This window comes from Schistocerca gregaria, chromosome X (genome assembly GCF_023897955.1).
Source record: "Schistocerca gregaria isolate iqSchGreg1 chromosome X, iqSchGreg1.2, whole genome shotgun sequence".
In the NCBI taxonomy this organism is placed as follows: domain Eukaryota; kingdom Metazoa; phylum Arthropoda; class Insecta; order Orthoptera; family Acrididae; genus Schistocerca; species Schistocerca gregaria.
In genome coordinates, this window is record NC_064931.1 from 560,697,495 (window position 1) to 560,711,426 (window position 13,932).

The following is a 13,932-nucleotide window of genomic DNA, read 5'->3' on the forward strand; positions in this document are numbered from 1 at the left end:
TCAGTGTGTCCATACGCTTGACTGAAATGAATTCATCACTCCAGGATTGCTAATGCCGCAAGTTACGCAGGAGAGGTTCTAAGAAAAGTTCAGAAGGTAGATCAGGCTAAGATGTGAGGACAGGTCCTGAGTCGTGCTTGGGCAGCCCAGTGAGTGGAGGATTTTTCTGCAAAATGCTAAGGTCCCGAGTTCTTGTCTCGGTCCTCGGTCTGGTACTCAGTTTTAATCTGCCACGAAGTTTCGTATCAGCGCACACTCCTGTGCTCAGTGAAAATTTCTTTTTTCATTATGACAGCAGTCGAACAAACTGATAATCAGTAATAAAAAAACACATAATAAAAGACGGAACTTCTCGGTCACTCTGGCATGGGTTCTTCGTCTTTAATTTCAGCAAAATAGGTCTTAAAACTGTGCGTGAAGAAACACTAAATTTGAAAAAATAAGGGCCACGCTAATGGGGACGTACAGATTAATGTGAAATCTCTGTGCAACTTGGTATTTTTTCAAAGATATAAATATATCATTGCCAGAGAGGAAAAAGTGAGAAGTGACCTTTAAATTTGTAGTATGCCATTTTGTTAGGAAGGCAGAAATCCACTCTATCGTTCATAACTTGTTTCCCAGTTTTATTTTTCGGTAGCATGTTTCCATGTTTCCCATTTCAACGAGTATTTATTGCGCTCTCACCGCAGTACACAGCGCTAACACAATGATCCGGAGAAGATACGACAGGCAGCAGCCAGCGTAAGTTATACAGATTGACCGTAAGCGGAGTCTATAAGGCAATTCGGGGCAAGGTCGTATGCACAGCAATCAGTCGTTAGACCGAAGGTTAATCCATACGCATATTCCAGGTCACAGCAATGTCAACAATGGTGTACGAAACACGAGGCAGACAGAGCACAACGAGAATCAAGAAATACGATGTTCCGGTAGCTGTTTTTCTCTTTGTTGTTATTTCAGTCACATCCCATAAGAGCGAGGGTTAGCTTGCAGCGGAACGATACACCGCTTTTCAAACGAGTTGAAGAGATACGAAGATGGAATAAAAATTTAAAAACGATATTATAAAATACATAAAAAAATCTTTTCATTTATGCTATTTAAAATAACACGTAGGGAAACGTTGTCTGACATTTAAAAACAATAAGATGTAAGGACGTTAAAACAAACACTGCACTGTATCACATTTCACTACCACCTGATGGGACGTGCATTTAGGAGTAAGAAGAAGGGAGAATCAATGATCCTTTGGAGTAATTTCGATCGACGGGATAAGTACGCACTAAAGACAAAAAAACCTAAACACCACGAAGTAATTATCCAAATCGGACGGAAATCGGTATATGTGATGCCCATGTACAGACAAACAACTGATTACAAGAATCAATGATCCTTTGGAGTAATTTCGGTCGATGGGATAAGTACGCACTAAAGACAAAAAACCTAAACACCACGAAGTAATTATCCAAATCGGACGGAAATCGGTATATGTGATGCACATGTACAGACAAACAACTGATTACAATTTCAGAAGAATTGGATGTTCTATTCAACAGAAAGCACTTCACAAATTAACCAAGTCAATAACGTGTTGGTACCTCTAGCCTTTATGAAAGCAGTTATTCGGGTTGGCATTGATTGATAGAGTTGCTGGAAGTCATTCTGAGTCACATCGTGCCAAATTCTGTCCTATTGGCGGGTTAGATCGTCAAAATTCCGAGCTGGTTGGAGGGTCCTCCCCATACTGCTCCGAACGTTCTTATTTGGGGAGACATTCAACGACCTTGCTGGATAAGGTAGGGTCTGGAAAGTAAGAAGGCAAGCGGTCAAGCCGTAGAGACTATCGTCGTTTGTGGGCGTGCATTATCTTGCTGAAATGTAAGCCCAGGATGGCCTGCCACGAAGGGAAACAAACCGGGGCGTAGAATATCGTCGACGTCTCGCTGTGGTGCTAGGGCGCCGCGGATGACAACCAAAGGGTTCCTCCTATCAAATGAGATGACACCCTGTTTGTCGGGTCGTGAGGTGGTGACAGTCAGGATGGTATCCTACCACTATCTGGCCCGTCTCCAGACACGTGTTTTGCCAGGAATCTCATTGACTGAAGTATAACTGTATTCACTGTTGAATCCCGCTTCGAACTGAGTCACGATGACAAGCGAAGACATGTCTGGAGACGCTCCAGACAGCGGTAGGATACCAATCTGACTGTCGCCCGCATTACGGTCTGACAAACAGGAGTGATGGTCTGCGGTGCCATTTCAATTCATAGAACTCCTTTGGTTGTCCTCCGTAGCACCCTTATAGCACAACGGTAAGTCAACGATATTGTACACCCCGGTTTGCTGCCCTTCATGGCAAGCCACTCTGGGCTTACATTTCAGCAAGATAATGCCCTCCCTCGCACAGCGAGAATTTTTACCACCTGCAAGGTCGCCGGATTTCTCTCCAACTGAGAACGTATCGAGCGATTTTGACGATCTAACTCGCCAATGGGACAGAATTTGGCATGATATCTCTGAGGAGCAAATCCAACAACTCTATTAATCAATGCCAAGACGAATAACTGCTTTCATAAGGGCCTGAGGTCGATCATGGTGAATATCTGGGTGAAGTCGATTCCTTGGCTGCACCAAAGTTGTGCAGCCATTGTCCTCCCTTCATAGCGAGTTAATGGCTGATTCATCAGTGGACGTTACCTAAAACAAACTGAGGTGACAAAAGTCATGGGACCCCTGTTAATATAGCGTCTGGCCATCTTTAGCCGACGCAGTAGAAGAATTCGACGTGGCATGGACTCAACAAGTCGTTTGAAGTCCCCTGCAGAAATACTGAGACACGCTGCCTCTGAAGCTGTCGATAATTGGGAAGGTGTTGCTGGCATGATATCTCTGAGGAGGAAGTCCAATAACTCTATCAATCAATGCCAAGACGAATAACTGCTTGCATAAGGGCCTGAGGTCGATCATGGCGAATATCTTGGTGAAGTCGATTTCTTGGCTACACCAAAGTTGTGCAATATACACTCACCGCCCTCACGTAAGATAATGACGAGCACATGTCGCTCCACAAAGGATGATGATCTTGTTCATTCTGAAGATGAATTGTCAGTTGAGCCCAGCGTATTCTATACCGAAATCAAGAACAACCTTTTTTTTAAAGTTTCATAAGCTGCTGCAAATAATGCATATTAACAGCATTGGGAAAATCGTTCACCCAGTCGTGAGAGAATCGGCAAAGGGTGAAGATGTCAATGTGCGTAACAGGTGAGGTGCAATTGCCACAGCAACCACATGATCCGGTAATTATGTTATTTAAAGTTAGCTACAGTTTCAACAACATCAACTGTAAACATGTCAGTGTCGATATGATCTCAGTCCAGGAGTTCTATTCTGTGATTGTATTTGAAAATTTACTATTTACTCGTGCTAGATCGTTATCACCTGCAGATGACCGGGTTCTACTGTGTGATATGTCAATGCTGATCTCTGCTTTGTTCCACAGGAACGTTCACTCATAGTCTGTAATACTGGGAGATCATATGGTCACAGCAGGAAACTTCCCTGGAGCAATTAAACTATTAAACAGCAGAGAGTGCATACATCTACGGAAACAGACGTTTAAAAATCTAATTTACGAAAGATATTATATAAATTGTGCTGTTGACTACCCGCCAAGTGGCAATCGCGCAACTGCCCATTCTACGAGACATTGTGGAGTAGTCTGTCACAAACTGTTCAGTAAACTCGGCGCCCATTGGAAGAAACCATTGTTCAACTCTATGATTCATGTTGTGCTTGTATTGAAGAAGAAACATATGAGCCTATTGTACCAGATACAAGCATGAAACTATGATACTTTTTTATGTCTGCTCATATATCCTGCAATATGAAAGTGTTCGTAAATAAAAAGGTTTAAGAGATACATGTGTGTTCTCTATAACACCCTGTATGACAATATGAGCGTCTAGTCATCATCAACGCCACCATAAGAGTCTTGTAGTAGCTGACTGGTCGTGCAATGATCCTGGAAACTGGGAGAGCAAGAAAACAAATGGATCATTCCTTCCCTATAACATATATGCTTTACTTGTTGGAACTTCAAACTGCGGGACAACTAATCTTGGTCTATCATTGCTAAATCATCCTAAGGGCATTCACTTGAAGATCTTGATCTATCAGTTTTAAACATCCTGAGGGTATTCACTTCAAGCATGTATATATTTTTTCCAAAAATCCTGATCAGAAAAAATGTCAGCTATTGCAGATGAATCTACACAGCATCTACAGAAAAACGTACCGGACATTCAGAGAAAGCAGCAATAATACACTGTCTGAAAAATAAAGCCAAAGAACATATTCATATTTTACGACATTGCTGTCTAAAACCAGGATGCCATCCAGAAATATTTCTGTTTTGGATGTCATATGAATGTCAATGTCTTCTATTTGAGCCAGACGTACTCAAGGATTTTGAAGCAGTTGGTCAGGGAGAATATGAAACTTATTATCACTTTCAACTGGAAAAATTTGAATTTAAAGCATATTTAACAAGCAGATGTGAGAAACAACATGTCATTCTATGAAACTATTAAGATATATGTGGACTGCTGGAATAACTCATAGTAGGGCTTTCTGGTTATTGATAACGTGAGGAAATTGAATGACGGCTGATACGGAAGAAACTTTAAAAAATGTGTAAAATCTTATGGGACTTAATTGCTAAGGTCATCAGTCCCTAAGCTTACACACTACTTAACCCAAATTATCCTAAGTACAAACACACACACCCATGCCTGAGGGAGGATTCGAACCTCTGCCGGGACCAGCCACACAGTCCAAGACTGCAGCGCCTGAGACCGCTCCGCTAATCCCGCGCGGCGAAGAAATGTAGTGTACTATTACGTAACTGCGTCAGTATATCGTAGGTTATATATAAATTCGCACGTATGTCGTGCACTCATTTCGATAGGATGAACCACAAACCAAACATATGTTTATACATCAACAGAAAAATCGAGCAATCAATGTAAGATTAATGGAATTGGATAGCTGTGTCAAGTCAATAGCTGCAAAAGGTGGATCTCAGATGCGTAATAGAATCCAGAGAAGTGAGCAAGCAATAAACACAAGACTAAGGAATTGGACATAATTATCAAGGCACCAGCTGCAAAAGGTGAATCTCAGGTGTGGCAGTTGAATGATAGAATATAGTCATTTGTAGAGGCAACAAACTCAACGATCAACGGGGCTCTTGTGGTAACTGTAAAGGTCTATGGAAAAAAAATAGAAGAAATAAGAATATCTCCTCCTGTAAATATCGCAGAAAGAAAAGCTCGGGAAGAAGGCAGTGAAATCCTCCTGAGGTTAAAGTTTATTGAGATACAGAAAACTGTGTATAAGACTATATAAAATACACTGGACCATCTCATGATCGTTCCACCACACATCACCACGACACCGTGCTGAGTTTGGCAGCAGCAGCAGCCGCCGCGCTGCCCTCTCTGTTGCAGATAACCAAGAAAGTTTTGCAGCTGGATTGGACTGCTCTGTGGTTGCTGGTGCACGTGGGGACAGGATCTCACAGGCTCACATTAACAACACGAATACGCCTGTCTATATCCTGCCAATTTCCTTAATGCTTGTGAAGCCATTTTGGAAAAGGAGCTCCCTATGTTAGTAAGTGACGCACGGTATCCAACCATTAACTGAAAAACACTTCTGTACTCTGAACTCATACATCCCTCGTAAGAGGCCAGTGATGCTGTTGACGAAAGCGCTGCGAAAGCTCATCTATCTTCTTTTTCAATCATTTAATGTTCTGATGAAACACACAAATTTTATTTCTTTGGATACCGTACTGCTACAGACATTATGGCACTGTTCTGCTTTAATGTCTTTCAGTACTCTCTGTCTGTAACCTGTCTCTAACCTAACCTGACACCGGAAGTCTTTATCTATGACCTTGAGATAAGAAACCGGTTTTAACAGGATTGTGCGTTTGTCTACCATTCCATCCTAGAAGAGCACATGGAAACATTGAACACCTCAATCTCTGTGTACTAGCTTTGATTTCTGTTATTTTACTGCTATGGCCATTACTCCATGTGTAGGTGAACATCCACAAGCATTCAGAGCAGAAAGCTGGTGATTGAAATAGCGTGAAAAGATCTCGCCTCAACGAAAAGCACCTTTCTTTTGACTTCTGCCACCCTAACTCGCTTGGCATATCGGCGAAACTCTCAGACCCCTATTTCGCTCTGTTCTTCTTTGAACTTTTTCTATGTCCTCCGTCAATGCTATCTGGTAAGGATCCCATACCGCTCAGCAGTACTTCAGAAGAGGAAGAGCAAGCGTAGTGTAGGCAATATCTGTAGCACAAGGGTGTGCTCAAAAGCAATGCCTCCGAATTTTTTAACTCTTAAAACTTTTTAAGTAAAATAATCATAATTGACATTCTACATCTTCATTCGCCATGTCCACATATTTCCAGGTCTCTGCCTGTACAGGGCTCCTAACACGTGGTGGTGTTTAACGCAACTATGTTGCTGTGGGAGGAACACCGTGCTGAAATCGAGTTTCGAATTCGAAGAGTTCGTCCACACATGGAGCACCCTCTCCTTCACCATGATAATGCCAGACCACACACGAACGCTGCTACATCTGCAATAATCCGACGCCTTTGGTTCATTGTCATCGATCATCGTCCCTACAGTCCCGACTTGGCTCCATCCGATTTTCAGACATTTATCTGTTTCCGAAACTTAAAGAACACCTTCGAGGACTTCACTTTGATAGTGGTGGAGCGGCGCAAGCAGAGGTGAGGTTATGGCTCCGTCAACAAAGTCAAACATTCTACAGTAACAGTATCAACAAACTGGTCTCCTGTTGGAAGAAATGTGTTCGTCGCCAGGGCGACTATGTTGATAAATAAATATGTAGACATGAAGAATAAAGATGTATAATGTTAGTAACGTTTGTTTTATTACTAAAGCTTTAAGATTTTTGATACAAAATTCTGAGGCAGTGCTTTTCCGCACACTCTCGTAGATTTGTTGCACCTCTTAAGAGCTCTGGCAGAAAAACTCAATCTTTGGTTCGCCTTCCCGAAAACATTTTCTATGTGTCGGCTCCAATATAGGCCCAATTTGTTCGTAATTGTAATAACTAGATATTTAGTTGAATCGATAACCTTTAAATTTCTGTGACTTTGGCTAGGAGCCCCCAAGGTGTAGCTTCAGCCGCGTGTCGCAAAGGGTTTTCTGCTGCAGCACGCATGGTCCCTTACCTTGTATAATGATGAAACCTGAGGCCTCCTCTAAAATAACACCGAGGGGACCCCGAACTTGACGTTTCCATCTGTCGGACGGATCACCATTAACAGTGTCACACGCCTTCACTTCGTAAGACACTGCGGAGAAATTTGGAGCTGGCCGTGGTGGCCGTGCGGTTCTAGGCGCATCAATCCGGAACCGCGAGACTGCTACGGTCGCAGGTTCGAATCCTCCCTCGGGCATGGATATGTGTGATGTCCTAAGGTTAGTTAAGTTGAAGTAGTTCTAAGTTCTAGGGGACTGATGACCTCAGATGTTAAGTCCCATAGTGCTCAGAGCCATTTGAACCATTTTTTTGAGAAGTTTGGACTTTAATCCACGACACTGGCGCAGATTCTGGTGTTAGTGACTTTCCATCCCTACCCGTCTTCCCCTTGTTGGCCAAATACTGAAAGTAAAAATTTCATCCACCAGGAACTAACCAGCTTCCCTCCGAGTCGAGTGCCATTGCACAGCGATCTCGGTTGCGAAGGCGGGTTTTTATCATATAACCAAAATTTGACTGGATTTCTTAGCACTCATGTGAAGGACCTCACACTTTTAACTATTCACTCAGTAGACACTTTTCGCACTATGCAGATACATTGACTAAATCATTTTTCTATACGTTTTGATATTCTTATGAATTTACTATATGGTTGACGACAGTATCGCCTGCAAACTATCTAAGAGGACTGCTTAGACTTTTACGTGGATTAAAAATAGCAGAAGGACTACAGCGCTTTCTTGGGAAACCCCACATACAAATTCGGTACCACTAGATGACGTCCCGTCGATTACTACGAACTGTGAACTTCGTGACAAGAACTCACAAATGCAGTCACACTGCTATGACGATACTCCTTAGGTACGCAGTTTGATTAGAAACAGCACGCGAGGAACAGTGAAATGGAACAGTAGTATTTAATGTCTCATTGACAACGGGGCATTAGAGACGTAGCACAAGCTCGGATTAAGGTAGGTCGGGGAAGGAAATCGGTCGTGTCCTTTCAAAAGAACCATCGTGGTACTTGCTTCAAGCAATTTGGGTAAAACCTAGATCAGGATGTCCGGATTGAGATCTGAACTGTTGTTCTCAAGTATGTGCGTCCACTGTGCTAACTACTGCGTTTCCTGCTTGGTGAAGTGCAATGTCAAAAGCGTTATGGAAATCAATAAATAAGGAATCAACATGATACCCAGTGTCGATAGCATCATTATTTTGTGTAAGTAAAGAGTTAGTTGTATTTCAAAAAATTATATTTTATGGTTAGGTGATGGCTGTGTATCAAAGATTGCGTTCTTCGAGATATTTCTCACAGATTCGTCCCAACCCCAAATTAAGGAATTAAGAAGCCGCTGGGTAATAAATGTTGATCTTTAATTCATCGTCGATTAAATAATAGATGACATAATAGGACTTTGAATGGCTTATAGCAACTGAAAGTTAAATTGTAGGTTTTATGTGTATTCTAATACACTCCTGGAAATGGAAAAAAGCACACATTGACACCGGTGTGTCAGACCCACCATACTTGCTCCGGACACTGCGAGAGGGCTGTACAAGCAATGATCACACGCACGGCACAGCGGACACACCAGGAACCGCGGTGTTGGCCGTCGAATGGCGCTAGCTGCGCAGCATTTATCCACCGCCGCCGTCAGTGTCAGCCAGTTTGCCGTGGCATACGGAGCTCCATCGCAGTCTTTAACACTGGTAGCATGCCGCGACAGCGTGGACGTGAACCGTATGTGCAGTTGACGGACTTTGAGCGAGGGCGTATAGTGGGCATGCGGGAGGCCGGGTGGACGTAAAGCCGAATTGCTCAACACGTGGGGCGTGAGGTCTCCACAGTACATCGATGTTGTCGCCAGTGGTCTGCGGAAGGTGCACATGCCCGTCGACCTGGGACCGGACCGCAGCGACGCACGGATGCACGCCAAGACCTTAGGATCCTACGCAGTGCCGTAGGGGACCGCACCGCCACTTCCCAGCAAATTAGGGACACTGTTGCTCCTGGGGTATCGGCGAGGACCATTCGCAACCGTCTCCATGAAGCTGGGCTACGGTCCCGCACACCGTTAGGCCGTCTTCCGCTCACGCCCCAACATCGTGCAGCCCGCCTCCAGTGGTGTTGCGACAGGCGTGAATGGAGGGACGAATGGAGACGTGTCGTCTTCAGCGATGAGAGTCGCTTCTGCCTTGGTGCCAATGATGGTCGTATGCGTGTTTGGCGCCGTGCAGGTGAGCGCCACAATCAGGACTGCATACGACCGAGGCACACAGGGCCAACACCCGGCATCATGGTGTGGGGAGCGATCTCCTACACTGGCCGTACACTTCTGGTGATCGTCGAGGGGACACTGAATAGTGTACGGTACATCCAAACCGTCATCGAACCCATCGTTCTACCATTCCTAGACCGGCAAGGGAACTTGCTGATCCAACAGGACAATGCACGTCCGCATGTATCCCGTGCCACCCAACGTGCTCTAGAAGGTGTAAGTCAACTACCCTGGCCAGCAAGATCTCCGGATCTGTCCCCCATTGAGCATGTTTGGGACTGGATGAAGCGTCGTCTCACGCGGTCTGCACGTCCAGCACGAACGCTGGTCCACCGGAGCGCCAGGTGGAAATGGCATGGCAAGCCGTTCCACAGGACTACATCCAGCATCTCTACGATTATCTCCATGGGAGAATAGCAGCCTGCATTGCTGCGAAAGGTGGATATACACTGTACTAGTGCCGACATTGTGCATGCTCTGTTGCCTGTCTCTATGTGCCTGTGGTTCTGTCAGTGTGATCATGTGATGTATCTGACCCCAGGAATGTGTCAATAAAGTTCCCCTTCCTGGGACAATGAATTCACGGTGTTCTTATTTCAATTTCCAGGAGTGTATTATTTCAGTATTTGATAAAAGCCTTACAACAGGAGTATTCTAATATCAAGACGGCTTTTCATGTTATTGAGAATGAAATGTGAGGAAACAAAAGCAAGAATAAAATGAGATGTGCAAGACACTAAGTCAGAGCATACTGTTAGCAAAAATGTGTAAAGTGAATACCATCTTACATCGAAAATTGTTCAAGTAAGAACAGCAGTCGTTATCACCGATATAAATAAAGGAAGGAAAGAAATAGTAGGGATACAGATCTTTCCTAAGTCTAGTTCATCAGAGACGAAGCACAGCCTCATAATGAAAATTGCTGATTACCCTCCTTGTCCCAAAGGCACCCCATCTTTCACCTTAAGCAGTTTAGGGAAACCACGAAAAACCTACTCGGGGTTTGAGGTTGTTTCTCTCGCACGTGAATCCAGTGGGTCATCTCACTCGCGACCACTATAATAGAACGTACTACGAAGACATACCCTCCCCTTGCCGCATGAACAAGAGCATTACCCATGTGGGGTGGCTTGCGCGCTTTCACGACACAGATATCCGTACCATAAGCGCATCCACACTCGAGGGATACCTGTGGAGGGGCCAGGCAAACTGTGCTCCCTGTAGAGAGGCCACGGCTTGTCAGTAGTTGCAGGGACAACATTCTCAATGACTCACTGATCTGGCCTTGTAACATTTAGCCAACATGGCTTTGATACGTTGGTACTGCGAATTGCTGAAACAAAGGGGAGTGTGAAGATCTGCCATATGACTTAATGATGATTACATCCTTTTGGCTAAAATATTCCAGAGGTAAAAGAATCACCCATTCGAATCTCCAGGCTGAGACTACTCAGGATGATTTCTACGACATAAAAAAGAAAACTAGTGTTCTACGTATCGAGGTTAGCAACGATAGATCCCTTAATCGGGTAGGCAGGTTAGAGAATTTAAAAAGGGAAATGAATATGTGAAAGTGAGGTATAGCGGAAATTAGTGAAGTGCGGAGGAAGGAAGAACAGGATTTCTGGTCAGGTGTGTACAGGTTTCTAAACACAGAATCAAATAGGGGTAAAGTAGATGTAGCTCTAAAAGTGAATGAGAAAATAGGAATCTCAGTTATGAACAACAACGTGTCGAACGCATTGTCGTGGCCAAGTTAAACACGAAGGCAACACCCAACATAATAATGCAAACTTATACGCCAAATAGCTTCGGCAGGTGCGAAGATCGAAAAAGCATATGATAAGATAATACAAATTTTCCAGGTAATCAAGGGCGAGCAAAATTTAATTGCGATGGGAAATTAAAATTCGGTAGTAAGAAAAGAAAGAGAAGGAAACCTGAAAGGACATGGAATGCGGGAGAGGAATGAAAGGGGAAGCCGTCTCGTAGAATTCGCACAGAGCACAATTTAAACATTGCAAACACATTGTTTAAGAATCGTGAAAGAAGGTTCTGTACGTGGAAGAGACCTGGAGAGACCGTAAGGTTTCAGGTAGATTATATAATTGTAAGGCGAATATTTCGAAATCAAATTATAAACTACAAAAATTTACAGGGAAAGGAGAAGACTATGACAATAATGTGTTGGTTGTGAACTGCAGATTAAAAGTGAAGAAATTAGAAAAAAGTAGGAAATTTGAGGAGATGGAATACAGATAAATTGGAAGAACCGACTGCTGAGAGTTAAAAAGGAGCGTTAGCAACGATTGAGAGAAACAATGGAAAGGACTCCAACAGAAGACGAATGGATAACTATGAGAAATGAAAAGTTAGATGACAGCAGAGGATCAAATAAGCAAAAAACCAAGGCCCATTAGAAATCCCTGAATAACGCCACAGATATTTAATTTAATTGACAAAAGGAGAAAATATAAATATGCAGCAAATGAAGTGAGGAAAACGGGAGTACAGAAGTCTAAAACATTAGACTGACCGAAAATGGAAAATGGCTAGGCAGGTATGGCTAGAGCACAAATGCAGGGCTTTAGAAGCATGTTTAACTTGTGAAAAGACAGGGGGCACTATAGGAAAATTAGAGAAACTTTTGGAGAAAAAAAGAAGCAGCTGTGTGGATATCAAGAGCTCTGACGGCAAACCAGTGTTAAGCGAACAAGGGAAAGTTGAAAGGTGAAATGAACATACAAAAGGGGTATACAAAGGAAATTAACTTCAAGACAGATTAGATTAGATTAGATTAGATTAATACTTGTTCCATAGATCATGAATACGACACTTCGTAATGATGTGGAACGTGTCAGGTTAATAAAAGATGTCTGTACAAGAAATTACATTACACAAAATATTGCATGACACTAATGATTAAGTTTTTTTTTTTTTTTACTTACTTTATATCTAAAAATTCAGCCAATGAGTAGAAGGAGTTGTCATCTAGAAATTCTTTTAATTTATTTTTAAATGTTAGTTGGCTATCTGTCAGGCTTTTGATGCTGTTTGGTAGGTGCCCAAAGACTTTTGTGGCAGCATAATTTACCCCTTTCTGTGCCAAAGTCAGATTTAACCCTGCATAGTGAAGATCATCCTTTCTCCTGGTGTTATAGGTATGCACACTGCTATTACTTTTGAATTGGGTTGGATTATTATCAACAAATTTCATAAGGGAATATATATACTGTGAGGTTACTGTGAGGATCCCTAGATCCTTAAATAGATGTCTGCAGGATGACCGTGGGTGGGCTCCAGCAATTATTCTGATTACACGTTTTTGTGCAATGAATACTTTTCTACTCAACGATGAATTACCCCGGAATATGATGCCATACGAAAGCAGTGAATGAAAGTAGGCATAGTAAGCTAATTTACTGAGATTCTTATCACCAAAATTTGCAATAACCCTAATAGCATACGTAGCTGAACTCAGACGTTTCAGCAGACCATCAATGTGTTGCTTCCAGTTTAACCTCTCATCAATGGACACACCTAAAAATTTTGAAAATTCTACCTTAGCTACAGACTTCTGTTCAAATTCTATATTTATTACTGGAGTTGTGCCATTTACTGTACGGAACTGTATATACTGTGTTTTATCAAAATTTAAAGAGAGTCCGTTTGCTGAGAACCACTTAATAATTTTGTGAAAAACATCATTTACAATTACATCACTTAGTTCTTGGTTTTTGGATGTTATTACTATACTTGTATCATCAGCAAAAAGAACTAACTTTGCATCTTCATCAATGTGGAATGGTAAGTCATTAATGTATATCAAGAACAGTAAAGGACCTAAGACCGAACCCTGTGGGACCCCGTGCTTGATAGCACCCCAGTTTGAGGAATCAGCTGTTTTAACATTACACGAACCACTTATTTCAACTTTCTGCATTCTTCCAGTTAAGTATGAATTAAACCATTTGTGCACTGCCCCACTCAAACCATAATGATTTAGCTTATCTAAAAGAATTCCATGATTTACACAATCAAAGGCCTTTGAGAGATCACAAAAAATACCAATGGGTGATGTCCGGTTATTCAGAGCATTTAATATTTGATCAGTGAAAGCATATATAGCATTTTCTGTTGAAAAGCCTTTCTGAAAACCAAACTGACATTTTGTTAGTACTTTATTTTTACAAATATGGGAGGCTACTCTTGAATACATTACTTTCTCAAAAATTTTTGATAGAGCTGTCAGAAGAGAGATTGGGCGGTAGTTGTTGACATCCGACATATCCCCCTTTTTATGCAATGGTTTTACAATGGCATATTTCAGT